This window comes from Eumetopias jubatus, unplaced genomic scaffold (genome assembly GCF_037043125.1).
Source record: "Eumetopias jubatus isolate StellerSeaLion01/CBP00866 unplaced genomic scaffold, mEumJub1_p1.0 scaffold_1, whole genome shotgun sequence".
NCBI lineage: Eukaryota > Metazoa > Chordata > Mammalia > Carnivora > Otariidae > Eumetopias > Eumetopias jubatus.
In genome coordinates, this window is record NW_028274807.1 from 151,171,373 (window position 1) to 151,197,355 (window position 25,983).

The window sequence follows — 25,983 nt, forward strand, 5'->3', positions numbered from 1 at the left end:
ATATCGCCTCAGGTTCACTTCTCTGCATGTCCTACCTTCCAGTACGTGGTCGCTTCTCTGTTTAGAGAGTTCTTGCTATTCTCTTCTTCGATTCCTGTTGACTTCGTAGGTGTTCAGAATGGTTTGATCCCCATTCAGCTGAATTTGTGAGACCAGATGAAATTCAGGTCTCCTACTTCTCTGCCATCTTGCTCCACCCCCACATAATTACTTCTTGATGTAGTGTTCCATGATTCATTTTTTGCTTATAACGCCCAGTGCTCCATGCAGAATGTGCCCTCCTTAATACCCATCAGCAGGTTAACCCAACCCCCCAACCCCCTCACCTCTAGAACCCTCAGTTTGTTTTTCAGAGTCCATCGTCTCTCATGGTTCATCTCCCCCCTCTGATTTCCCCCCCTTCATTCTTTGCCTCATGCTATCTTCTTCTTTTTCTTTTTTTTAACATAAAATGTAATATTTGTTTCAGAGGTGCAGATCTGTGATTCAACAGTCTTGCACATTTCACAGCACTCACCATAGCACATACCCTCCTCAATGACTATCACCCAGCCACCCCATTCCTCCCACACCCCACCACTCCAGCAACCCTGTTTGTTTCCTGAGATTAAGAATTACTCATATTAGTGAGATCATATGATACATGTCTTTCTCTGATTGACTTATTTCGCTTAGCATAACACTCTCCAGATCTATCCATGTTGTTACAAATGACAAGATTCCATTCCTTTTGAAGGTTGCATAATATTCGATTGTGTGTGTGTGTGTGTGTGTGTGTGTGTGTGTATGTGTATGTGTATGTATATATATATATACCAAATCTTCTTTATCCAGTCATCTGTCAATGGACATCTTGACTCTTTCCACAGTTTGACTATTGTGGACATTGCTGCTATAAACATTGGGGTGCAAGTACCCCTTCGGATCCCTACATTTCTATCTTTGGGGTAAATACCCAGTAGTGCAATTGCTGGATCATATGGTAGCTCTACTCTCAAATTTTTGAGGAACCTCCATACTGTTTTCCAGAGTGGTTGCACCAGCTTGCATTCCCACCGACAGTGTAGGAGGGTTCCCCTTTCTCCACATCCCCGCCAACACCTGTTGTTTCCTGACTTGTTAATTTTAGCCATTCTGACTGGTGTGAGGTGACATCTCATTGAGGTTTGGATTTGGATTTCTCTGATGCCGAGCGATGTTGAGCACTTTTTCATGTGTCTGTTGGCCATTTGGATGTCTTTTTTGGAAAAATGTCTGTTCGTGTCTTCTGCCCATTTCTTGATTGGATCATTTGTTCTTTGGGTGTTGAATTTAAGAAGTTCTTTATAGATTTCGGATAGTAGCCCTTTATCTGATACGTCATTTGCAAGTATCTTCTTCCATTCTGTCGGTTGTCTTTTGGTTTTGTTGACTGTTTCTTTTGCTGTGCAAAAAGCTTTTATCTTGATGAAGTCCCAATAGCTCTTTTTTGCCCTTGCTTCCCTTGCCTTTGGGGATGTTTATAGGATGAAGTTGCTGTGGCTTAGGTCGAAGAGGTTACTGCCTATGTTCTTCTCTAGGATTTTGATGGACTTCTGTCTCACATTGAGGCCTTTCAACCATTTGGAGTCTATTTTTGTGTGTGGTGTAAGGAAATGGTCCAGTTTCATTCTTCTGCATGTGGCTGTCCAATTCTCCCAACACCATTTGTTGAAGAGGCTGTCTTTTTTCCATTAGACATTCTTTCCTGCTTTGTTGAGGATGAGTTGACCATAGAGTTGAGGGTCCATTTCTGGGCTCTCTATTCTGTTCCATTGATCCATGTGTCTGTTTTTGTGGCAGTACCATACTGGCTTGATGATGACAGCTTTGTAATAGAGCTTGATGTCGGGAATTGTGATGCCACCAGCTTTGGTTTTCTTTTTCAACATTTCTCTGGCTATTTGGGGTCTTTTGTAGTTCCATACAAATTTTTGGGTTATTTGTTCCATTTCGTCAAAAAAAGTGGATGGTATTTTGATGGGGATTGCTTTGAGTGTGTAGATTGCTCTAGGTAGCATTGACATCTTCACCATATTTGTTCTTCCAATCCATGAGCATGGAATGTTTTTCCATTTCTTTGGTCTTCCTCAATTTCTTTCATGAGTATTTTATAGTTTTCTGAGTACAGGTTCTTTGCCTCTTTGGTTAGATTTATTCCTAGGTATCTGATGGTTTTGGGTGCAATTGTAAATGGGATCGACTCCTTAATTTCTCTTTCTTCTGTCTTGATGTTGGTGTATAGGAGTACCACTGATTTCTGTGCATTGATTTTATATCCTGCTACTTTACTGAATTCCTGTATGAGTTCTTGCAGTTTTGGGGTGGAGTCTTTTGGGTTTTCCACATACAGTATCGTATCATCTGCAAAGAGTGAGAGTTTGACTTCTTCTTTGCTGGTTTGGATAACTTTTATTTCTTTTTGTTGTCTGATTCCTGTGGCTAGGACTTCTAATACTATTTTGAATAGCAGTGGTGATAGTGGACATCCTTGTCACGTTCCTGACCTTAAGGGGAAAGCTCTCAGCTTTACCCCACTAAGAATGATATTCGCTGTGGGTTTTTCACAGATGGCTTTTATGGTATTGAGGTATGTACCCTCTATGCCTATACTCTGAAGTGTTTTGATCAAGAAAGAATGGTGTACTTTGTCAAATGCTTTTTCTGCATCAACTGAGAGGATCATATGGTTATTTTTCTTTCTTTTATTAATGTATTGCATCACATTGATTGATTTGCGGATGTCGAACCAACCTTGTAGCCCGGGGATATATCCCACTTGGTCGTGTTGAATAATCCTTTTATTGCACTGTTGTATCCTACTGTCTAGTATTTTGGTGAGAATTTTTACATCTATGTTCATCAAGGATATTGGTCTCTAATTCTCCTTTTTGATGGGGTCTTTGTCTAGTTTGGGGATCAAGGTAATGGTGTCCTTATAAAAGAAGTTTGGATGTTTTCCTTCCATTGCTATTTTTTGGAACAGTTTCAGAAGGATAGGTATTAATTCTTCTTTAAATGTGTGGTAGAATTCCCCTGGGAAGCCATCTGGCCCTGGGCTTTTGTTTTTTGGGAGATTTTTGATGACTGCTTCAATTTCCTTAGTGGTTATAAGTCTGTTCAGGTTTTCTATTTCTTCCTGCTCAGTTTTGGTAGTTGAAACATCTCTAGGAATGCATCCATTTCTTCAAGATTATCTAATTTGCTGGCATATAGTTGCTCATAATATGTTCTTATAAATGTTTGTATTTCTTTGGTGTAGGTTGTGATCTCTCCTCTTTCATTCATGATTTTGTTGATTTGGGTCCTTTTTCTTTTCTTTTTGGTAAGTCTGGCCAGGGGTTTATCAATCTTGTGAATTCTTTCAAAGAACCACCTCCTAGTTTCGTTGATCTGTTGTACTGTTCTTTTGGTTTCTATTTCATTGATTTCTGCCTTGATCTTTATTATTTCTCTTCTCCTGCTGGGTTTAGGCTTTATTTGCTGTTCTTTCTCCAGCTCCTTTAGGTATAGGGTTAGGTGGTGTATTTGAGACCTTGTTTCTTGAGAAAGGCTTTTATTGCTATATACTTTCCTCTCAGGACTGCCTGTGCTGTATCCCAAAGATTTTGAACAGTTGTGTTTTCATTTTCATGCGTTTCCATGAATTTTTTTTTTCTTCTTTAATTTCCTGGTTGACCCATTCATTCTTTAGTAGGATGCTCTTTGGCCTCGATATTTGAGTTCTTTCCGACTTTCCTCTTGTGATTGAGTTCTAGTTTCAAAGCATTTTGTTCTGAAAATATGCAGGGAATGATCCCAATGTTTTGGTACCAGTTGAGACCTGATTTGTGACCTAGGATGTGATCTACTCTGGAGAATGTTCCGTGGGCACTAGAGAAGAATGTGTATCCTTTGGGATGGAATTTTCTGAATAAATCTGTGAAGTCCATTTGGTCCAATGTGTCATTTAAAGTCTTTATTTTCTTGTTGATCTTTTGCTTAGTTGATCTGTCCATTTTAGTGAGGGGGTGTTAAAGTCCTCCACTATTATTTTATTGTTGTCAATGAGTTTCTTTGCTTTTGTTATTAATTGCCTTATATAATTGACTGCTCCCATGTTAGGGGAAATTTTTAGATATTCTTGTTGGACAGACTCTTTAAGTATGACATAGTGTCCTTCCTCATCTCTTATTACAGTCTTTGGTTTAAACTCTAATTTGTCTGATATAAGGATTGCCACCCCAGCTTTCTTTTGGTGTCCATTAGCATGGTAAATGGTTTTCCACCCCTTCACTTTCCATCTGGGGTGACTTTGGGTCTAAAATGAGTCTCTTGCAGACAGCATATCGATGGGCCTTGTTTTTTTTTATCCAATCTGATAGCCTGTGTCTTTTGATTGGGGCATTTAGCCCATTTATATTCACGGTAACTCTTGAAAGATATGAATTAATGCCATTGTATTGCCTGTGATGTGACTGTTACTGTATATTTTCTGTGTTCCTTTCTGGTCTATGTTGCTTTTAGGCCCTCTCTTTGCTTAGAGGACCCCTTTCAATATTTCTTATAGGGCTGGTTTCATGACCCTACGAAACCAGCCCTCTCCTGGCTTTTATGTTATCATTTGGTAGTAGAGTTTCAACTACCAAAACTGAGCAGGAAGAAATAGAAAACCTGAACAGACCTATAACCACTAAAGAAGTTGAAGCAGTCATCAAAAATCGCCCAAAAAACAAAAGCCCCGGGCCAGATGGCTTCCCAGGGGAATTTCGTGTTTGCCACTTCCTTTAGTTTTTGTTTGTCCTGGACCTTTTTATCTCTCCTTCTATTTTTAATGACAGCCTAGCTGGATATAGTATTCTTGGCTGCATATTTTTCTTGTTTAATGCCCTGAAGATATCATGCCAGTCCTTTCTGGCCTGCCAGGTCTCTGTGGATAGGTCTGTTGCCAATCTAATGTTTCTACCATTTTAGGTTACATTATCTCTTCTCCCGAGCAGCTTTGAGGATTTTCTCTTTGTCTCTGAGACTCATAAGTTTTACTCTTAGATGTTGGGGTGTTGACCTATTTTTATTGATTTTGAGAGGGGTTCTCTGTGTCTCCTGAATTTTGCTGCCTGTGTCCTTCCCCTAATTAGGGAAGTTCTCTACTGTAATTTGCTCTAATATACCTTCTGCCCCTCTTTTGCTTTCTTCTTCTCGGATCCCAATTAGTCTAATGTTGTTTCACCTTATGGTATTACTTATCTCTCAAATTCTGCCCTCGTGATCCGGTAGTTGTATATCTCTCTTTTTCTCAGCGTCTTTATTTTCCATCATTTGGTCTTCTATATCACTAATTTTCTCTTCTGCATCACTTATTCTAGCAGTTAGAGCCTCCATTTTTTATTGCACCTCATTAATAGCCTTTTTGATTTCGACTTGGTTAGTTTTTAGTTCTTTTATTTCTCCATAAAGGGTTTCTCTAATAACTTACATGTTTTTTTCAAGCCCAGCTATTCTCTTTAAAATCATCATTCTGAATTCTAGTTCCGACATTGTAGTATTGTCCATATTGATTAAGTCCCTGTCAGTCAGTACTGCGTCTTGTTCTTTTTGTTGAGGTGATTTTTTCCATCTTGTCATTTTGTCCAGAGGAGAATAGATGAATGAGAGAACAAAATGCTAACAGGGTAACAATGTTCCCAGAAAATATACACTAAAGAAAGCAGAAAAGACCTGAAACCGGGGGAAAGGAAAGGGGAGGAAAGAAAAAAGAAATGAAAAAAAAAAAAGAAAAAAGAAAAGATAAAAACAAACAAAAACAAAAGAAAACATAATAAAACAGAATACGCTCAGATATGATCAGGCTGGTGCATAGATCAGTGCCACCCAGTAGAGTTTGGGCATATTTTGGTCTGTTAGAAGAAAGTGCCTCCCAAAATTTTAAAGAAAGAAAAACATATATGTACAAAAATAAGGGTTACTACGATGAAGGGATGGAATATGACTTCCACAAAGTGGTTGCCCTTCTGTTCAGAGAGTTGTTGCTATTCTTTTCTTCTATCTCCTGTTGAGTTTACAGGTGTTCAGAATGGTTTGATCCCTAACCTGCTGAATTCCTGCGACCAGATGAAATCCAGGTCTCCTACTCCTCTGCCATTTTGCTCCGCCCCCTAGATCTTGATTTTTAATCCAATCTGACAATATCTGCCTTTTAATTGGGTATTTAGATCATTTGCATTTAATGTGATTATTGATATGATTAAGTGCAAAACTATCATCTTGCTTTTTTTGGTCTCATCTGCTCTTTGTTCCCCTTCCCCCCCCCTTTTTTTTTGCCTTCTTTTGGATCAATTGACTACATTTTATAATTCCATTTAATCTGAGTTGATTGATTACTTAAAACTTTTTGCTTTGTTTTGTTGATTGCTTTAGGGTCCTAGTATACCTCTTAACATCACAGTCTACCTTCTTTTTTTTAAAGTTTTTATTTAAATTCCAGTTGGTTAGCATACAGTGTAAGATTAGTTTTAGGTGTAGAATTTAGTGATTCAGCATTTACAAATCAAAATAAAAAGCTCTGCACAGTGAAGGAAACAGTCAACAAAACTAAAAGGCAGCCTATGGAATGGGAGAAGATATTTACAAATGAGATATCTGATGAATGGTTAGTATCCAAAATATATTCAGAATTTATAAGACTCAACACCCAAAAATAAATAATCCAGTTAAAAAATGGGCAGAAGTCATGAATAGACATTTTCCAAAGAAGACATGCAGATGGCCAACTGACACGTGAAAAGATGCTCATCTTCATACATCATCAGGGAAATACAAATCAAATACAATGAGATAGCTCTTCACACCTGTCAGAATGGCTAAAATTAACAACACAGGAAATGACAGATGTTGGCGAGGATGCAGAGAAAGGGGAACCTTCTTACACTGTTGGTAGGAGTGCAAGCTGGTGCAGCCACTCTGGAAAACAGTATGGAGTTTCCTCTAGAAGCTAAAATTAGAGATATCCTACAGTCTAGCAATTACACTACTGGGTATTTACCCAAAAATATAAAAATACTAATTCAAAGGGGTACATACACCCCAATGTATTATCAACCACAGCCAAATTATGGAAAGAGCCCAAATGTCCATGTCTATTGACTGATGAATGCATAAAGAAGATGTGGTATTATATATATAAATTATATATATATTTTTATATACATAAAATAGTTATATATAAGATATATGTATATATCTTATATATAAAATATAATTTATGTCTATATATTTATATATCACATATATATGTGGAATATTACCCAGCCATCAAAAATAATGAAATTTTGCCATTTGCAATCATGTGGATGGATTATGCTAAGCAGAAACAAGTCAGAGAAAAACAAATACCATATGATTTCACTCATATGTGGAATTCACAGTCTGTCTTCAAGTGATATCATATCACTTCACATATTATATAAGAAGCTTATAGGAATTTACTTCCATTTCCCTCTCCTGGCTTTTATGTTAGCATTGCCAAACATTTTACTTATGCTTATGTTATATGTACAATATAATAAATAACATAAATAGTATGTTATTTTTGTTTATGCAATCAATTTTATTTTAAAGAGATTTAAATAAAGGAAAAAAATTCTTATATAGTTACTCAGGTTAGTTACCATTTCTGGTGGTTTTTACTTCTTTTGGCTGGCTTACAATTTCAATCAAAAGAACCTATGTTAACATTTCTCACAACACAAATCTGCTTATGATGAATTCAGCTTTTGTATATCTGAAGTACACGTTATTTCATGTTTTTTAAAAATTTTTATTGTTTTATTTAAATTCAATTAATTAACATACAATATATTATTAGAGGTAGAGGTCAGTGATTCATGAGTCTTATATAATACCCAGTGCTCACTACATCACATGCCCTCCTTAATGTTCATCACCCAGTTACCCCATCATCCCATCCCCCTCCCCTCCAGGAGCCCTCAGTTTCCTATGATTAATAGTCTCTTATGACTTGTCTCCCTCTCTGATTTCATCTTGTTTTCTTTTTTCCCCTCTTCCCCTATGATCCTCTGTTTTATTTCTTAAATTCCACATATCAGTGAGATCATATGAGAATTGTCTTTCTCTGACTTATATTGCTTAGTATAATACCCTCTAGTTACACCCACATCATTGCAAATGGCAAGATTTCATTTTTTTGATGGCTGAGTAGTATTCCATTGTATATATGTACCACATCTTCTTTATCCATTCATCTGTTGATGGACATCTGGGCTCTTTCCATGGTTTGGCTATTGTGGACATTGCTGCTATAAACACTGGGGTGTCAGTGCCCCTTCAGATCACTACATTCGTATCCCTAGTAGTGCAATTCCTGGATCATAGAGTAGCTCTATTTTCAACTGTTTGAGGAACCTCCATACTGTTTTCCAGAGTGGCTGCGCCAGCTTGCGTTCCCACCAACAGTGTAGGAGGGTTCCCCTTTCTCTGCATCCCCGCCAATATCTGTCATTTCCTGACTTGTTAATTTTAGCCATTCTGACTGGTGTGAGGTGGTATCTCATTGTGGTTTTGATTTGGATTTCCCTGATGCCAAGTGATGTTGAGCATTTTTTCATGTGTCTGTTGGCCATCTGTATGTCCTCTTTGGAGAAATTTCTGTTTATGATTTCTGCCCATTTCTTGATTGGATTATTTGTTCTTGTTGTTGAGATTGATAAATTCTTTATAGATTTTGGATACTAGTCCTTTATCTGATAAAACATTTGCAAATATCTTCTCCCATTCTGTTGATTGTCTTTTGGTTTTGTCGACAGTTTCCTTTGCAGTGCAAAAGCTTTTTATCTTGATGAAGTCCCAAAAATTCATTTTTGCTTTGGTTTCCTTGCCTTTGGAGACGTGTCTACCAAGAACCTGCTATGGCCGAGGTCACAGAGGTTGCTGCCCATGTTCTCCTCTGGGATTTTGATTGATTTCTGTCTCACATTGAGGTCTTTCACCCACTTGGAGTCTATTTTTGTGTATGGTGTAAGAAAATGGTCTAGTTTCATTCTTCTGCATGTGCCTGTCCAATTTTCCCACCACCATTTCTTGATGAGACTATCTTTTTTCCATGGGATGTTCTTTTCTGCTTTGTTGAAGATTAGTTGACCATAGAGTTGAGGGTCCATTTCTGGGGTCTCTAGTCTGTTCCATTGATCTATGTGTTTGTTTTTGTGCCAGTATCATACCGTCATGATGATTACAGCTTTGTAATAGAGCTTGAAGTCTGGAATTGTGATGCCACCAGCTTTGCTTTTCTTTTCCAACATTCCTTTGGCTATTCAGGGTCTTTTCTGGTTCCATACAAATTTTAGGATTGTTTGTTCCAGCTCTGTGAAAAAAGCTGATGGTATTTTGATAGGGATTGCACTGAATGTATGGATTGCTCTAGGTAGCATAGACATTTTAACAATATTTATTCTTCCAATCCACGAGCATGGAATGTTTTTCCATCTCTTTCCTCAATTTCTTTCATGAGTGTTCTGTAGTTTTTGAGTACAGATCCTTTGCCTCTTTGGTTAGGTTTATTCCTAGGTATCTTACAGTTTTTGGTGCAATTGTAAATGGGATTAGACTCCTTAATTTCTCTCTTCTGTCTCATTGTTTGTGTATAGAAATGCAACTGATTTCTGTGCATTGATTTTATATCCTGCCACTTTGTGGAATTCCTGTATGAGTTTTAGCAAATTGGTGGTGGAGTCTTTTGGGCTTTCCACGTAGAGTATTATGTCATCTGCAAACAGTGAGAGTTTGACTTCTTCTTTGCTGATTCAGATGCCTTTTATTTCTTTTTGTTGTCTGATTACTGAGACTAGGGCTTCTTGTACTATGTTGAACAACAGTGGTGATAGTGGACATCCCTGCTGCATTCCCACCTTAGAGGAAAAGCTCTCAGTATTTACCCATTGAGAATGATACTCGCCGTGGGCTTTTTGTATATGGCTTTTATGATACTGAGGTATGATTCCTCTATCCCTACACTGTGAAGAGTTTTAATCAAGAAAGGATGTTGTACTTTGTCAAGTGCTTCTTCTGCATCTACTGAGAGGATCATATAGTTCTTGTCCTTTCTTTTATTAATGCAGTGTATCACATTGATTGATTTGAGGATGTTGAACCACCCTTGAAGCCCAGGAATAAATCCCACTTGGTCATGGTGAATAATCCTTTTAATGTACTCTTGGATCCTATGGGCTAGTATCTTGGTGAGAATTTTTACATCCATTTTCATCAGGGATATTGGTCTGTACTTCTTTTTGGCCGGGTCTGTCTGGTTTTGGGAACAAAATGCTGGCCTCATAGAAAGAGGTTGGAAGTTTTCCTTCCATTTCTATTTTTGTTTTTGAAACTGTTTCATAAGAATAGATATGAATTCTTCTTTAAATGTTTGGTAGAATTCCTCTGGAAAGCCATCTGGCCCTGTACTCTTGTTTGTTGGGAGATATTTTATTTTTATTTGTTCAGTTAGCCAGCATATAGTACATCATAAGTTTCTGTTGTAGTGTTTAATGATTCATTAATTGCATATAACACCCAGTGCTCATCCCAACACACTCTCCTTAATACCCAACACTCGGTTACCCCATCCCCCTACCCCCAACCTCAGTTTATTTCCTGGAGTCCAGAGTCTCTCATGGTTTGTCTCCCTCTCTGATTTCTTCCCATTTAGTTTTCCCTCCCTTTCCCTGTGGTCCTCCATGCTATTCCTCATGTTCCACATATGAGTGAAACCATATGATAATTATCTTTCTCTGCTTGACTTATTTCACTCAAAATAATCCCCTCCAGTTCTCTCCATGTCGATGCAAATGGTGGGTATTCATCCTTTCTGATGGCTGAGTAATATTCCATTGTATATATGTACCACATCTTCTTTCTCCGTTCGTCTGTTGAAGGACATCTTGGCTCCTTCCACAGTTTGACTATTGTGGACATTGCTGCTATGAACATTGGGGTGCATGTGCCCCTTCTTTTTACTGCATCTGTATATTTGGGGTAAATGCCTTGTAGTGCAATCGCTGGGTGGTAGGGTAGCCCTATTTTTAACATCTTGAGGAACATCCATACTGTTCTCCAGAGTGGCTGTGCCAGTTTGTATTCCAACCAACAGTGTAAGAGTGTTTCCCTTTCTCCACAACCTTGCCAACAGTTCCCAAAACCACAAGATACCTAGGAATAAACACAACCAAAGAGGTAAAAGATCTATACTCTAGAACCTACAGAACATTTATGAAAGAAATTGAGGAACACACAAAAAGATGGAAAAACATTCCATGCTCATGGATTGGAAGAATAAATATTAAAATATTTAAGCTGCCCAGAGCAATTTACATTTTCAATGCAATCCCTATCAAAATACCATCAACATTTTTCACAGAACTGGAACAAACAATCCTAAAATTTGTATGGAACCAGGAAAGACCCAGAATTGCCAGGGGAATGTTGAAAAAAAAATCAAAGCTGGTGGCATCACAATGCCAGATTTCAAGCTATATTAAAAAGCCATAGTCATCAAGAAAGTATGGTATTGGCACGAAAACAGGCACATAGATCAATGGAACAGAATAGAGACCCCAGAAATGGACCCTCAACTCTATGGTCAACTAATCTTCAACAAAGCAGGAAAGAATATCCAGTGGAAAAAACAGAGTCTCTTCAATAAATGGTGCTGGGAATACTGGACAACCACATGCAGAAGAATGAAACTAGACCATTCTCTTACACCATTCACAATAATAAATTCAAAGTGGATGAAAGAACTCAATGTGAGACAGGAATCCATCAAAATCCTAGAGGAGAACATAGGCAGTAACCTCTTTGACATTGGCCACAGCAACTTCTTTCATGACACGTCTCTAAAGGCCAGGGAACAAAAGCAAAAATGAACTTTTGGGACCTTATCAAGATAAAAAGCTTTTGCACAGCAAAGGAAACAGTCAACAAAACTAAGAGGCAACCCATGGAATGGGAGAAGATATTTGCAAATGACATTTCTGATAAAGGGCTGGTATCCAAAATCTATAAAGAACTTCTCAAACTCAACACTCAAAAAACAAATAATCCAGTCAAGAAATGGGCAGAAGACATGAACAGACACTTCTCCAAGGAAGACATACAAATGGCTAACAGACACATGGTAAAATGTTCAACATCACTAGCCATCAGGGAAATACAAATCAAAACCACAATGAGATACCACCTTACACCAGTTAGGATGGCAAAAATTAACAAGACAGGAAACAACAAGTGTTGGCGAGGTTGGGGAGATTTTTGATTACTGCTTCAATTTCCTTTCTGGTTGTGCATCTGTTCAGGTTTTCCGTTTCTTCCTGTTACAGTTTTGGTAGTTTATACATCTCTAGGAATGCATCCATTTCTTCCAGATTGCCTAATTTGTTGGCATATAGTTGCTCATATGTTCTTATAGTTGTTTGTATTTCCACTGTGTTGGTTGTGATCGCTTCTCTTTCATTCATCATTTTATTTATTTAGGTCCTTTCTCTTTTCCTTTTGATAAGTCTGGCCAGATGCTTATCAATCTTTTAATTCTTTCAAAGAACCACCTCCTAGTTTCATTGTTCTGTTCTACTGTTCTTTTGGTTTCTATTTCATTGATTTCTGCTCTGATCTTTATTATTTCTCTTCTCTTGCTTGGTTTAGGCTTTATTTGCTGTTTTTTCCTCCATCTCCTTTAGGTTTAAGGTTAGTTTGTGTATTTGAGACTTTTCTAATGTTTTGAGAAAGGTTTGTATTGCTATGTACTTCCCTCTTAGGACCACCTTTGCTCATCCCAAAGATTTTGAACAATTGTGTTTTCATTTTCATTTGTTTCTAAGAATTTTTAAAATTCTTCTTTAATTTCCTGGTTGACTCATGCATTCCTTAGTAGGATGCTCTTTAACCTCCAAGTATTTGAGTTCTTTCCAAATTTCCTCTTGTGATTGAGTTCAAGTTTCAAAGCATTGTGATCTGAAAATATGCATGGTATAATCTCAGTCTTTTTGTATAGGTTGAGACCTGCTTTGTGACCCAGTATGTGATCTCTTCTGGAGAATGTTCCATGTGCAGTCGAGAAGAATATGTATTCTTTTGCTTTAGAATGGAATGCTCTGAATATATCTGTTTCATGTTCATTTTTGAAAAATTTTGTTGGGTATTGAATTAATCTCTGTCGATAGTGTTTTCTCTCTTTTATTACTTTGAATATAATGCTGCCCTCTCTTCTCACTTGAACTGTTTGTGTATCAGTTTCATATTGTTGTCATAACAAATAGCATAATGTCTGGACTTCAAACAACACAAACTTATTTTATAGTTCTGTCAGTTAGTCATAAGTCTGGTGGTCTCACTGAGCTGAAATCAAGGTGTCAGCAAATTGTGTTACTTTCTGGAGGCTCTAGGAAAGAGTTTATTGTTCTTTTGGGTTGTTTGTAAAATTAAGTTCTTTGTGGCAGTTAGTGGGGTCAATTTTCCTGTTTCCTAGCTGGCTCTGACCCGAGAGCTCTTTTCTTAGCTTCTAAAAGTCACTGCATTCCTTGGTTTGTGGTGTCCCTCCTTCCCTTCAAAACTAGCAATGGAGGTAAAGTCTTCACTTCATACCTCCAATTATAGCCAGGAAGGTTTCTTTGATTGTAAGAATTCATGCAGTTAGATTGGGGCCACCTGCATAAACCAGGATATTCTCACCATCTCAAATCTTAACCTTAATCACATCTGCAAAGCCTCTTTTGTCACTATAAAGGGATATATTCATAGGTTTCAGAGATAAGGGTATGGAAATATTTGGGGAGCTATTAATCTTCATAGCAGTTCCCAGTTAGAAATGTGTCTTCTCTTTGTTTCTCTGTGTATAATGTGTTTTTTTGTTCTGGTCTCTTTTTTCTCTTTGTCACTGGTTCTTAGCAAATTGATTATGATTTCTTCATGTTCTTGTGTTTGGAGTTTATTGAGTTTCTTAAATCTTTATAGCTTTCATCGTATTTGGAAAAATCATTCAAATAATTTTCTTGTTTCCTCTGTCCTTTCCTTCCATATATATCATATTGCTTGAAGTGGCCACAGAACTTACTGAAGGTATTTTCAGTTTTTGATGTTCTGTCTGTATTTCCTTTTGATTAGTTTCTATTGCTATGTCTTAGACTTCATTAATCTTTTTTCCCCTGCAATATCTAATCTCCCATTAAACCCATTCAAAAAAATTTTTTTTTCATCTTGGTTATTATACTTTTCATCTCTAGGAATTTGATATGGACCTTTTTATATTTTTATGTATCTTTTTACCTTTTTGCACACTTGGAATTCAGTTAGAATAATTTTAATCTCCGTTTCTGCTATTTCTAATATCTTTGTCAGTTTTAAGTTATGATTGGTTAATTTTTCTCCTCATTTGAGTCATATTTTCCTGTTTTATTCATTTGTTTGTTTTTGCACACCTGGTAATCTTAGAATTGATGTGAGCCACTCTGAATTTTACCTTGTCATGTACTGGATGTTTGTTTTTGTATTTCTGTAAATATTCTTAAGCTTTGTCCTGGGACATAGTTATTGTAGGAACAGTTTGATCTTTTTGTGTCTTATTTTTATGATTTGTTAGGTGGGACTGGGACTAGAGCAGCATTTAATGTAGGACTAATTGTTCCCTACCACCAAGGTGAGAACCTCTGTGTACTCTGCCTGCTGCTCTGTAAATTATGAGTTTTTTTACTCTGGGCTGTGGCAGACTCTTCTCAGCCTTGGGTTTGGAGCCTGGTTCTCCTGCAATCCTCTCTGATGGTTCTTCCCTGGCTTCTGGTAGTTTCTTCACATGCATGTGGTGATTTCTGCTGAATAGGGGCAGGATCTTTGTAAGATTTCCAAGTTGTGTCTGTGCAGCTCTCTTTTCGTGGGTCTGTCCTGCAAACTCTAGTTTGCCTCGATCTCTCCAGAATATCAGGTCCATCCTTTCAATTTAGGGAAACTGTTAGGCTCTGCCTGGATTCCCTTCTGCACCACAGATTAGAAACTTTCTCAAGGTTGTAAACTGGGGCCATTGTGGGGTTCAGCTAATTTGTTTTCCAACTTTTAAGGATCACTGTTTTATGTTGCCTGAGAAGTGACTTGAAAACTGTTATTTTATTTATTTTGTTTGTGTATTTATTTTTAATTTTCAGTTGTTTCAGGCAGCAGTGTATATCTGGTCCTTTTACTCCATCATTTTCAGAGTCAGAATTAATCCTACTAATTTTAAAATAACCATTGTCCACACTTTTCATTTACAGAGCTCTTTGATCTATTTCCCATTGATGTATCTGTGCATTCATCCATCTATCTTTATGAAATGGGATAAAACTTTATGTTTTAAATGGAATGTCAGTACATGTAAATGTTAATGTAGTGTAAGTATGAAGGTTAGATTGACTTAAGTAGTTAGACTGTCAGAGGTTGGAGTATTCCAGAGATGGAGGGAAAGTCATTGATCTTTCAGGAGTTCTGATGAAGGAAATCCACAGAAGGGCTCCCTATTACAGAAGTAACATCTCTTTCAGCATCATGTTATCATAATAACTCATATTATTGCCTTTATTGGAATATCTCAGGTCCTAGCTAGTATTGACATCTTCTTATCAGTAAATATACACGTTTTAGAGGACTATAGAGTATACATGGAAATATACACTGAGCTCTGATCTAAATACAAGGGAAAAAAATCTAGATTCTTCTAATATTCTGTGAGCATGAGAATTTTTTTCCTTTCAATTTTTCTGTCCCACATTAAACTGTCCCTCAATTTCTATTGATTCTTCAATCTAAACATTGCTGTCTGTGATAGCCCTGCTCCACAAATTGTTATTAATTGACATGAGTACTGACACTGATTCTTAACTGGCCATTACTTTGTCTTCATTCTTCATGTGCCTCCTTGTGAATAATATTAAAATGCAAATTTGAGGGGCACCTGTGTGGCTCAGACCCTTGAGCTTCTGACTCTTGATTTTGGCTCAGGTCATGATCTCAGAGTTGTGAGACTGAGCCCTGCATGTGGCTTCACCCTGGGCATGGGACCTGCTTGAGATTCTCTCTCTTCTTCTCCCCCCCAAAAAATGTGCAAATTTGAGCATATCACTCATTTTTAAACCTTTGATGCATTTCTGGCTTAAAAATGATGATATAAAGTTGGTATTTTTTGTCCACTTTGTATTCCTAAAAGCTAGGACAATAAGAAAAGAAGGATAACCTCAGTCTTTAATGGAACTAAAATACACCTAAAACCTTGCACCGCAAATAAGCTAAACAATTATAGCCTAACAGAGGTGTGGGAAGATTCAAACAGAGTGCTCAGTAAAAGCCAAATCAGAACACTTCCCTATTTGTGTGTGAGGACCTTTAGTCCAAAACTAACAATCCCTTGTTTGTAACAACAGCACTGGGTGCATGATCTGGCAGCAGGAGCATCCCTAGATTTCCACTGGTACAGAATTTGAAACAATTGAGCTCTTAGGTAGGAAATTGTCTGCTCAGGAGGCAATTTTATCTATCTATCTATTTATTTATTTATTTAAAAAATATTTTATTTTATTTATTTGACAGAGAGAGACACAGCGAGAGAGGGAACACAAGCAGGGGGAGTGGGAGAGGGAGAAGCAGGCTTCCCGCAGAGCACGGAGCCCGACACGGGGCTCGATCCCAGGACTCTGGGATCATGACCTGAGCCGAAGGCAGACGCTTAATGACTGAGCCACCCAGGCGCCCAGGGGGCAATTTTAAAAAGAGAGGTTCACAGTGGGATCACGGGTGTCAATCTTGGTGGTCTGGGAAGAAGTTAAGGCTGAAAATTTATACTTGCATCCACAAAACCCTGTTTCATAGAATTCCTAAACATCAGTAACATGACCTTTTCAATCAACTGACTGTTTTTAGCTGGTCCAGGAAGAATTAATCTCATCCACATGTGAATAATAAATAAAAAAGACCCAAAACAAGTCTTTCATGAAATACTACAAAATAAAAACAACAACCGCAAAAGATGATTGAAGGGATGGGGAAAATTTACAAATAAAAAATATTTATATTACACTGGTAGAGAAGAAAATTATAATAAAATTTATCTTCATGAATTAAAAAAGTCAGCAAAGCAAATGTCTCTGTAAGCACAAAGAGACAAAAGATATAAGGAACAGAGGACAAGACAATAGAAAAAGATAAAATGTAAGTCAGATAATGTGAGGAAAAATAAATAAGAAAAAGACAACGTAATTTTAAAAAATGGGCAAGGATTTGAAAAGGCATTTTAAAAAACAGGATATCCTGTTTTTATGTGCTAATGCTCAAATGAGCTAATACTCATTTGAAAAAAGGTGTATGAAAAGAAACTTTAAAACAACTTGAATGACCAAAATGAAAAAACAAAACAAAACAAAATGTGACAGTACCAAGTATTGTTGAGGACATATTAAGCAAGATGAATTCTATACAGTACAAATGGGACTGTACATTGACAAACTTCTTTTGAAACATGTTGAGCATTATATAATAAAATTGAAGATTTGTGTAGTCAGATAGCCAATAAAGCTATTTACTGATACTTTTAGTTTTTCCTCCTTTTGGACACTTGATGGAATTCTTTGTTTCCATCCCATTTAAGTTAGGTTTGGTTATGTAATTTGCTTTAGCCAATGAAATGTGAGGAAAAGCAAAATGTATTACTCCTTTTTCTGTGAATGCCTTAAGGTCAAATGCATAATTTGCCATATTCCATTTTCCTTTAAACAGCAACCAGTCATTCTTAAGAGGATGGAAACTCTAGCCTTCTACTTTGTTCAGTGAGATCCCTAGCTCCCTAAGATATATACAATGAGATGTAGAATATGTGAGAAATTAACATTTGCTGTTTAAACTACTGATATTTGGGTATTGTTTCTTACTAGAGCTTAGCCTAATTCATCCCTAACTGATATGCAAACTCCATTTTCCTTACTTACATTCCCTGGAGTACCAGACTGTTTTTGTGTCATGTACCCTTTGGCAGTCTGGTGAAGCCTAGGGACCCTTTTTCATTGTAGCTTAAAATTTTTTTAAATATGCAAAATACATAGAATTTACAAAGGAAAATAATTATATCAGAAAACCACTGTCAAATATTAAAACAACAAATTTGTGCTATAGTAAAAATTCTTCATCTTTATTAACATATTATATAACAATAGCTAGTAGGTTTACTAACTACCATAATTTCAAAATAGTGATGAGCACAAATATTTCTAGATACCTGCAACCATAGTGTGATATAAAATATCTGTTATTTCTGTCAGTGACAAAGTTACCTATGACAAAGTTACAGGTATAAGTATTGTTTTTCTTTTGTTTACATTTGTAATGGAAGAAAATGCTGATTTTCAGATTGAAGTTAGTGAAAATAATGATGTAATTTCTTTTCCCCATTCAAGTTTATGGACTCTCTGAATTCTATTCATGGACCAAGGGTTAAGGACATTTTTGTGAGGAATGCATTAGGGTACAGTTAGAAGACTACATTTCACAAGACTGTTTGTAACAGTAAAAAGTTAGAAAGGTTACTCATCTCATTAAAAGATAAAAAAATAAGCAAAAATGTATATTCATACAATGAAATATTATTTAGCAATAAAATTAACAGTCTTTGGTTATACACAGCTATATGAAATAATCTAAGCATACATACTGTGTGATTCCATCTATATGATATTCCAAAATAGGCCAAGCTAAATTAGAATTTTGAGATTGCCAACATAGTTGCTAAAATTATAAAAAAAAGCAAAGAATGATTACCACAAAAGTCAGTGTGTTTAGTTCTAAGTGGGGAGGGATAATGTTGAAATTGGAAGGGTCATGTCTGGGGGCTCTGGGTTTCTGGAAATGTTCGATTTCTTGACTTAAGTGATGGGTACATAAATTTTAATTGAATGATAATTCATGATGGTATACATTATTTCATGACCTTTCACCTTTAGGTATGAGTATTATATTTTATAATGTTGTACAATAGTATTGCATTAAATGGAAACATGACAAAGCTAATATGTAAGTGCAAGATTTGATTCTCCTGGAAAAATAACAAAACTGACAACGATTAGTGCACAAATACCTAAAATTAGCAATAATAATGGGGAAGTCAACACAGATACAAGGGAAATAAATGAAAAGAATCATTGGAAACTATTATACTCATATCTATTCAATAAATTTGAGAGCCTGAAAGAAGATGATTGTCTAGAAAAATAGGAATTTCTAAAACAAACTCTAGTAGAAACAGAAAATTTGAACAAGTTTATTATTATAGAAAGATAGAAAAAGGTGTCAAAGGCTGCCTCCCTATAAGATGTAGATGGTTTCAGAGGAGAATATTACTATACTTTTAAGGAGGAAATCATTCCAAAGATATTTAAATTATTTCATGGAACAAAAAAAAGGAGTTTCCAAATTATCTTTATAAAGCATATATACATTGTTTAAAAAGCCTGCCAAAGATAGCAAAATAGAAGAAAAACTACAGAACAAATTCAGCTATAAATATAAACGCAAATGTCTTAAAGCAGCAACATTTTTTTAGATATGTCTCCTAAGGCAAGGAAAACAAAAGCAAAAATAAACTATACTGAGACGACCTCAAAATAAAAAGCTTTCACATAGCAAAGGAAACCATCAACAAAACAAAAAGACAACCTGCTGAATCAGAGAAGATGTTTGCAAATGATATATCCAATAAGGAGTTAATATCCTCTCTCTCTCTCTCTCTCTCTCTCTCTATATATATATATATATATATACATATATATATATATAGGAACTTATACAACTCAACACCAAAAAACCAAACAATCTTATCAAAAAATGGGCAAAGGACCTGAATCGATGGTTTTCCAAAGAAGGCAATACAGATGGCCAAGAGGAACATGAAAAAATGCTCAACATCACTCATCATCAAGGAAATGCAAATCAAAACCACAATGAGATATCACCTCACACCTATCAGAATGGCTAAAATAAAAAAGACAAAAAATTACAAGTGTTGATGAAGACTTGGAGAAAAAGGAACACATACACACTGGTTGGTGGGAATGTGAACTGGTGCAGCCACTCTGGAAAACAGTATGGAGACTTCTCAAAAAAATTAAAAATTAAAAATAGAAATACCATATGATCCAGTAATTCCACATTTGGGTATTTACCCAAACAAAACAAAAAACTAATTCAAAAAGATATATGTGCCCTATGTTTATTGCAGTGTTATTTACAATAGCCAAGATAGATGAATGGGTAAGAAGGATGTGGTGTACACACACACACACACACAGGAATATTATGCAGCCATAAGAAAGATGAGATTGTGCCATTTGAGACAACATGGATGGCCCTAGAGGGTATTATGCCAAGTGAAATAAGTCAGACTAAGCAAAACAAATACCATATGGTTTTACTCATAAGAGGAATCTGAAAAAAAAAATGACTAAAGAAACAAAAATCAGAATCAGAAACAAAAATCAGAATCAGACTTATAAATACAGGAAACAAACTGGTGGTTGCCAGAGGGGAGCAAGAGAGGGGGTTGGGCAAAATGGGTGAAGGGAGGTAGGAGGTATGAGCTTCCAGGTATGGAATGAATAAGTAACGGAATAAAAGGCATGGCATAAGGAAAATAGTCAATGATATATATAATACATATATACTATATATATATCATGATATATACCATATATAATGGTAGTGATATATTGGGACTGATGGTAGCTATACTTGTGGTGAACATAGATAGCATCATGTATAAACTTGTGAAATCACTATGTTGTACACCTGAAACTAATGTAACCTTGCGTATCAACTATACTCAAATAAAAAAAACATGTCTTCAAGTGTACCAAATGCATTTCCGTGTGCTTGCTGTGCTGATGCTTCGGGAGATGCAGTGGTGGAGAAGTGGTACTGACTGTCCTCAAGTAGCTTAAATTTAAGAATTGGGGATCAAAGTAGAAACACGACTTTACTACCTAGTAAGGTAAGATAAGGACTATCACAGAAGAACCATATACTGCCGAGGAGGCTCAAAGGAAGATGCTTGGTATGTTTGGCTTGGGTATAGAAATAACTTGGAATTGCTGCTCTTTGAGTTGAGTGGTGAAGAATTACAGCTAAGAGCCTCATTTTGGCCTTGTTTTGCCCAAGTCCAAATTCCAACTCTGGCACTCAATTATCATAAGCTATTTAATTGGCCTCATCTTTGTATCTGGGCTCATCTTTCAGTCTGGGTGCCCCGAACAACACGGGGTCACATTCGGTTATTTCTGTTGGAACTGATTGCCCTCCTTGTGTAAGAGTAATCGAGGGCAAGCATGGCCCAACTCTGTAGCTCCTGCCATCGTGAAGCAGAGTCTATTTCCTTATGCCTTGAATCTGGGCTGGCCTTGTGATTTGCTTTGACTAACAGAATGTGGTGAAAATGGCAGCAGACCCGTTCCATGCTAGCCTTCAAGAGGTTTTCCAGTTCCTATCCACTGTTCTTGAAGCCAAGTGAATAATCCTGCTGGAGGATGAGACTGTGTGGACAGAGGGAGCCAGTCATCCCAGCCATCCCAGCGCAACCCCAGACACGTCAGTCTACCCAGCCAAGCCTGGCTCATGCCATGGATTTCTAAAATTTTCCACCTTTTTATTTGTGAGCAGCAACTGCATTGAAAATTTATTCTGTATTCTTCAAAGCATCTAACTGTGTGTGAGGCAAGAAGCTGATGGGCTTTTGTGAGCAGTTCTCATTATGATTGTGAGCCATGTGAAAGCAGTTCAAACGTGAGTCAGAAAACCCAGTTACTGCACTAATGAATGGTAGGGTTTTGAGCAAGACATTTAGCTGCTAGGGCTTTAGCTCTTCACCATGAGAGAGGGAGTGCATCTGGGTCTCCAGGGTCCCATTGGATCTGCTATGCTCTGATTCCAGCACCTCCTGCCATGTTGAGTCACTTTCCAGGTCCAAGGGGCACTGGAGTCAGTAGATATTCTCCACTATAACAGAAAATAATTTCTATCTTCAAATTTATATTATTTTATTTAGTTTTAGTTATGCCACTTACTCCCATATCGGTAATTCACCAGTATGCAGAAAATAGAATACTCAGATATGAAAAAATCATCAGATTCCCATAATTCAGATACAAAAATACTATCCCTGTTAATAGTCTATCCTTATTTTTAAAAAATAGGGCTGTAATATACATATCATTCTACCAATTGATTCTTCTGTGTTGGTGTGTGCCCAGGTCTATATGTTGAATGGCTGTACTGTAGACTATGGATGAACTACCCATAGTCTGTGGCTTCACATCTAGGCTTTACTCTTATCAACAAAGTTGTGACAAACAGGACAGATTTCCCCAAATTTGAGAAATAAATATTTGAAAAGTAGAGCAGCAAGCAGAGCTTTGGTGAAGATATTGTCCAAATGATAAAAAATAAATCTGTATTGTTATATGCTTCGTTTTGGAGTTTGTGTTAGCCACTGTTTCCTCAATTCATGCCTCGAGTGGGACACCAAAAAATCCTAAAGACAGTGAAAGTGTCTGGACCCCCTACTGAATCTAATTAAAGTGAGGGTCTCCAGGGCAATCTCTAGATGCACCGCTAACAAAAGCTTGCAGAGATCGCATTTCTTTAGTGTATTTGTTTATTGACCTAATTAGAAAAGTGCAAGAGAACAAGCCACTTTAAAAACCTTGTCCCCATTAGCTATAGATGATGAGATGTCCCCAAACCCTACAACCCATTCTGAGATCAATAAAACGAGCGTCTAGAGAAATAACTTCCCGTTTCATTTCCAGACAGGCAGAAGAATTGCATTTTAACCACAAAGGAAGATTTAGAAGTCTGTCAGAAACGACGTAAGCAGGAGCGATCCCTGAGGAGAAACCATAAAATATGAACATACACGGGCGGAGGAACACACTGCTTCACAGATTGCGGCAAGTGGTCTCCTCCCATATCCTGCACACCTTCTGCCCTTCTTCCATTAATTTTTCCTGACTCCAAAAAACTGTGGTCTATCTTGCACATACCAGGCCAGATAAAGTTTTTAATGCTTTGAGTCAGATATAACTTAAAGCGCACATACTCATTCCCTTTTTGCCTCTCTCACCTCAGTGTGAGGCCCTTGAGGGTGAGATCCATGTGTTATTTTGCTTTGATTACATCTGGCACACAGGAAAAGTAATAGTTGTTACTCTTTACCATGGCCCAGGCATTGTGCTGGATGATTTGGGTATATGGTAGATTAATTAGACTATTCTTCTTATGGTTTCCTTTCTTTGTTGGTTATCTAACGGTAACCAGCATTGGTGCTTCTCTGCCACGGGGATTTCTGCAGGACAGAAGGCAGATGTTGTAGATATTATTAGCTCTTCCTAATGATCAGGACTGGAGAGCTCATGCTGGGTATCCCGGGTGGTGAAGTAAGAGAGTGGAGTGATTATAGGGGCAGAGAAAGGAGAGAGAGTTCTATCCCCGCTTCCCTGGTCCACGCCATGGAAGAGAAGTTAAAGATCTGAGTTCCCAGAATGTGAGATGTTTAGTTGAAAGACCACAAAAGTCCCTGCAAACTTGGGTGGTTGGTCACCCTAGGTGGGATGACAGTGCCCTCAGAGCAGACTAGGGCTTTCGTGGGAGGGCTTGTGATGTTCTGGGGCAGTGGATGGAGTGCAAACTGACGTTTGTGGAAAGACTGTCTCCAAAGAGCAGAGTTTTGAATCCGAGGGTCATACATGGATAGAAGGAGATTGGCAAGTAAAGTGAAAATACAATAAACCTTCAAACTTTAGAAGTGGAAGAGGGGTGAATGGAGAGCTTTCACATGGTATAGCAGCTCCCCCACCCCCCTCCTCTAGAGGTGTACTTGGGGAGAAGGGACACTATCTGCAGGAAGGGATGCAGGGGGTGAGATTGACTTGATTATTTCCTGTCAACAGCTTAACTTGGGGAACCATGCTGAGGGCTCTTCAATGTTTTGTTTTTTTTTTCTAAAATTCAGGCAGCATCTTAACCCTCACTCATCCAACCTGTTTCCTTCTAATTTTGTTCCACAGAGGGCAGCTCCTGGTCTTACTCCCTGGCTCCAATCAGAACCACTGTTCTTTGTTACATTTTATAGATTTCAATCAGCTTTAGTGAGGTTCCAAGTAAGATATTGGAAATTGATTAAAAATGAAATCCATCACACTGGACAATGACTGTATAGTGCCCGAAGGCAGAACTAGCTTCTGGTCACCATCTGTACCTCGAACAGAGCCTGTCCTGCAGAGATCCATTGGAGGCCACCGTCAGAGGCGTGAACTGGGCAAGCCAAGGCACCCTGGACTCTGAGAGAAGCCAGACAATTAGAAAGACAGGGTTTGTATCAGTCCCTCTAAAAACATCTGTCATGCTTCACAAAATGTTTAATAAAGTAGAGCGGTACTGTCTTCAGTCAGACAGAGAGAATTCTTCATAAACAAGGCTGCCATTTATAAATGCATTTCTTCTTCATGAATTACCAGCCAAGGTGGGATTCCTGCAGGGCAACTTTCAGCATCTGAGGGGGACGAATAGTTGTGTCAGGAGAGCTCTTCCTCCAATAATAAGCTACATTAATCACATTATGTTTGCTTGAGGAAAGTATGCTGAGACTCACTGAACTAAATCATATAAAAACTCCTGCAAATCTTTGAACTGCAGCCCTCTCTTCCCTTTCCCAGAATTCTCTCTCAAACTCAAATCACCATGCATATGTATGCATAGGTTTAGGGATATAAAAGTAAAAATATGCGGGATCCCTCATGTAACTCCCATCCCTGAATTCCCATCATTGTGGGTCACACCTCTGAGAGGCACTTCTCACATTGCAGGTGGTGGTTTGCTTGGCTCCGTCACCCACATGGACCTATGCATTCTTCCACAGCAAGACTAGGGCGGCCATGTTTAATAAGCGTCATGGAGATAGGCAGACTTCTATGTTGTCTCATTTAACGTAATTCATTCAAATACCCTAAGAGGTCAGCATTATCCATAACTGTTCTCCAGTTCAAAGTTGTTCAGGAGTTGGGGCAGGGCATGCAGCAGAGCAGAGCTTGAGCCCGTGCCTCTTCCACTGTGAGACCCTACCACAGTCCACACACCCAAAGCCGTAGGGTTTGGTAAAGGAGTAAAAGGAGTAACCTCCTTTTACTCTCAGTGCCCAGCTTAGTGCTTGCCTGAATTTGTAGCAGGTTGACAGGGAACTGAAGGGCTTGGGGCCACTGCTGGGCTGTGGACCAGTGCTGGGAAGCTGAGCTGGACCCAGAGCAGGTGTATAGCAAGGACAGGCTGGACCCCCAGATCTCTCTGCCTTTGCTTATTATCACCTCTGACTACCACGCCCCTCTCAGAGTGGTACGCTCAGCTCTGGACAATTAGAAATGTGGATCTAGAGTTAGGAAAGAAATCTGCTCTAGAAAAATAGATCCTATGAGTCAGCCAATTGTCAAAGACAAATCGTGAAAAGGAGAGAAAGAGAGAGCTGAGAATCAGCCGAAGGAGCCTGAGTGTCTAGAAGGACGGGCACAGCGGACACCCAGGAGGGCATGTCAGCAAGGTTTGGCATGTAGCAGCGCTACTCTCAGTGAGGTTTAGTGAGGTGAGGTTCACGCGGATCTGAAAGAGAAGAGCCAGCCAGGCCACACCCCTGCCTGGAGCTAACTGACCACTCTGGTTCTGGGTCTGGTATTCTCATCAGATTCCTTCTAGAAGCCATGATGAAGCATAACCTTGCTGAGAAAAGGCAGCAGTGTGGGATGTTTGGGTTTAGACCCCCTGAATTTCACTAGAAATCTCTCATTCTGATGAGAGGGCACTTGAAAATATGGCCTATTGTTTTCCCTTCTAGTAAGTCAGCTTATTGCTGTTTGCTATGCTAAAAGTCCACGTAACAAG

At 38.0% G+C, this 25,983-nt stretch overlaps 1 pseudogene; it reads right to left on the reverse strand.

Moving 5' to 3' along the window:
- LOC114212251 (small ribosomal subunit protein eS8 pseudogene) overlaps nucleotides 1-24,459 on the reverse strand; it is a 33,971-nt pseudogene extending 9,512 nt beyond the window's left edge.
- Between the last annotated feature and the right edge of the window lie 1,524 nt (nucleotides 24,460-25,983).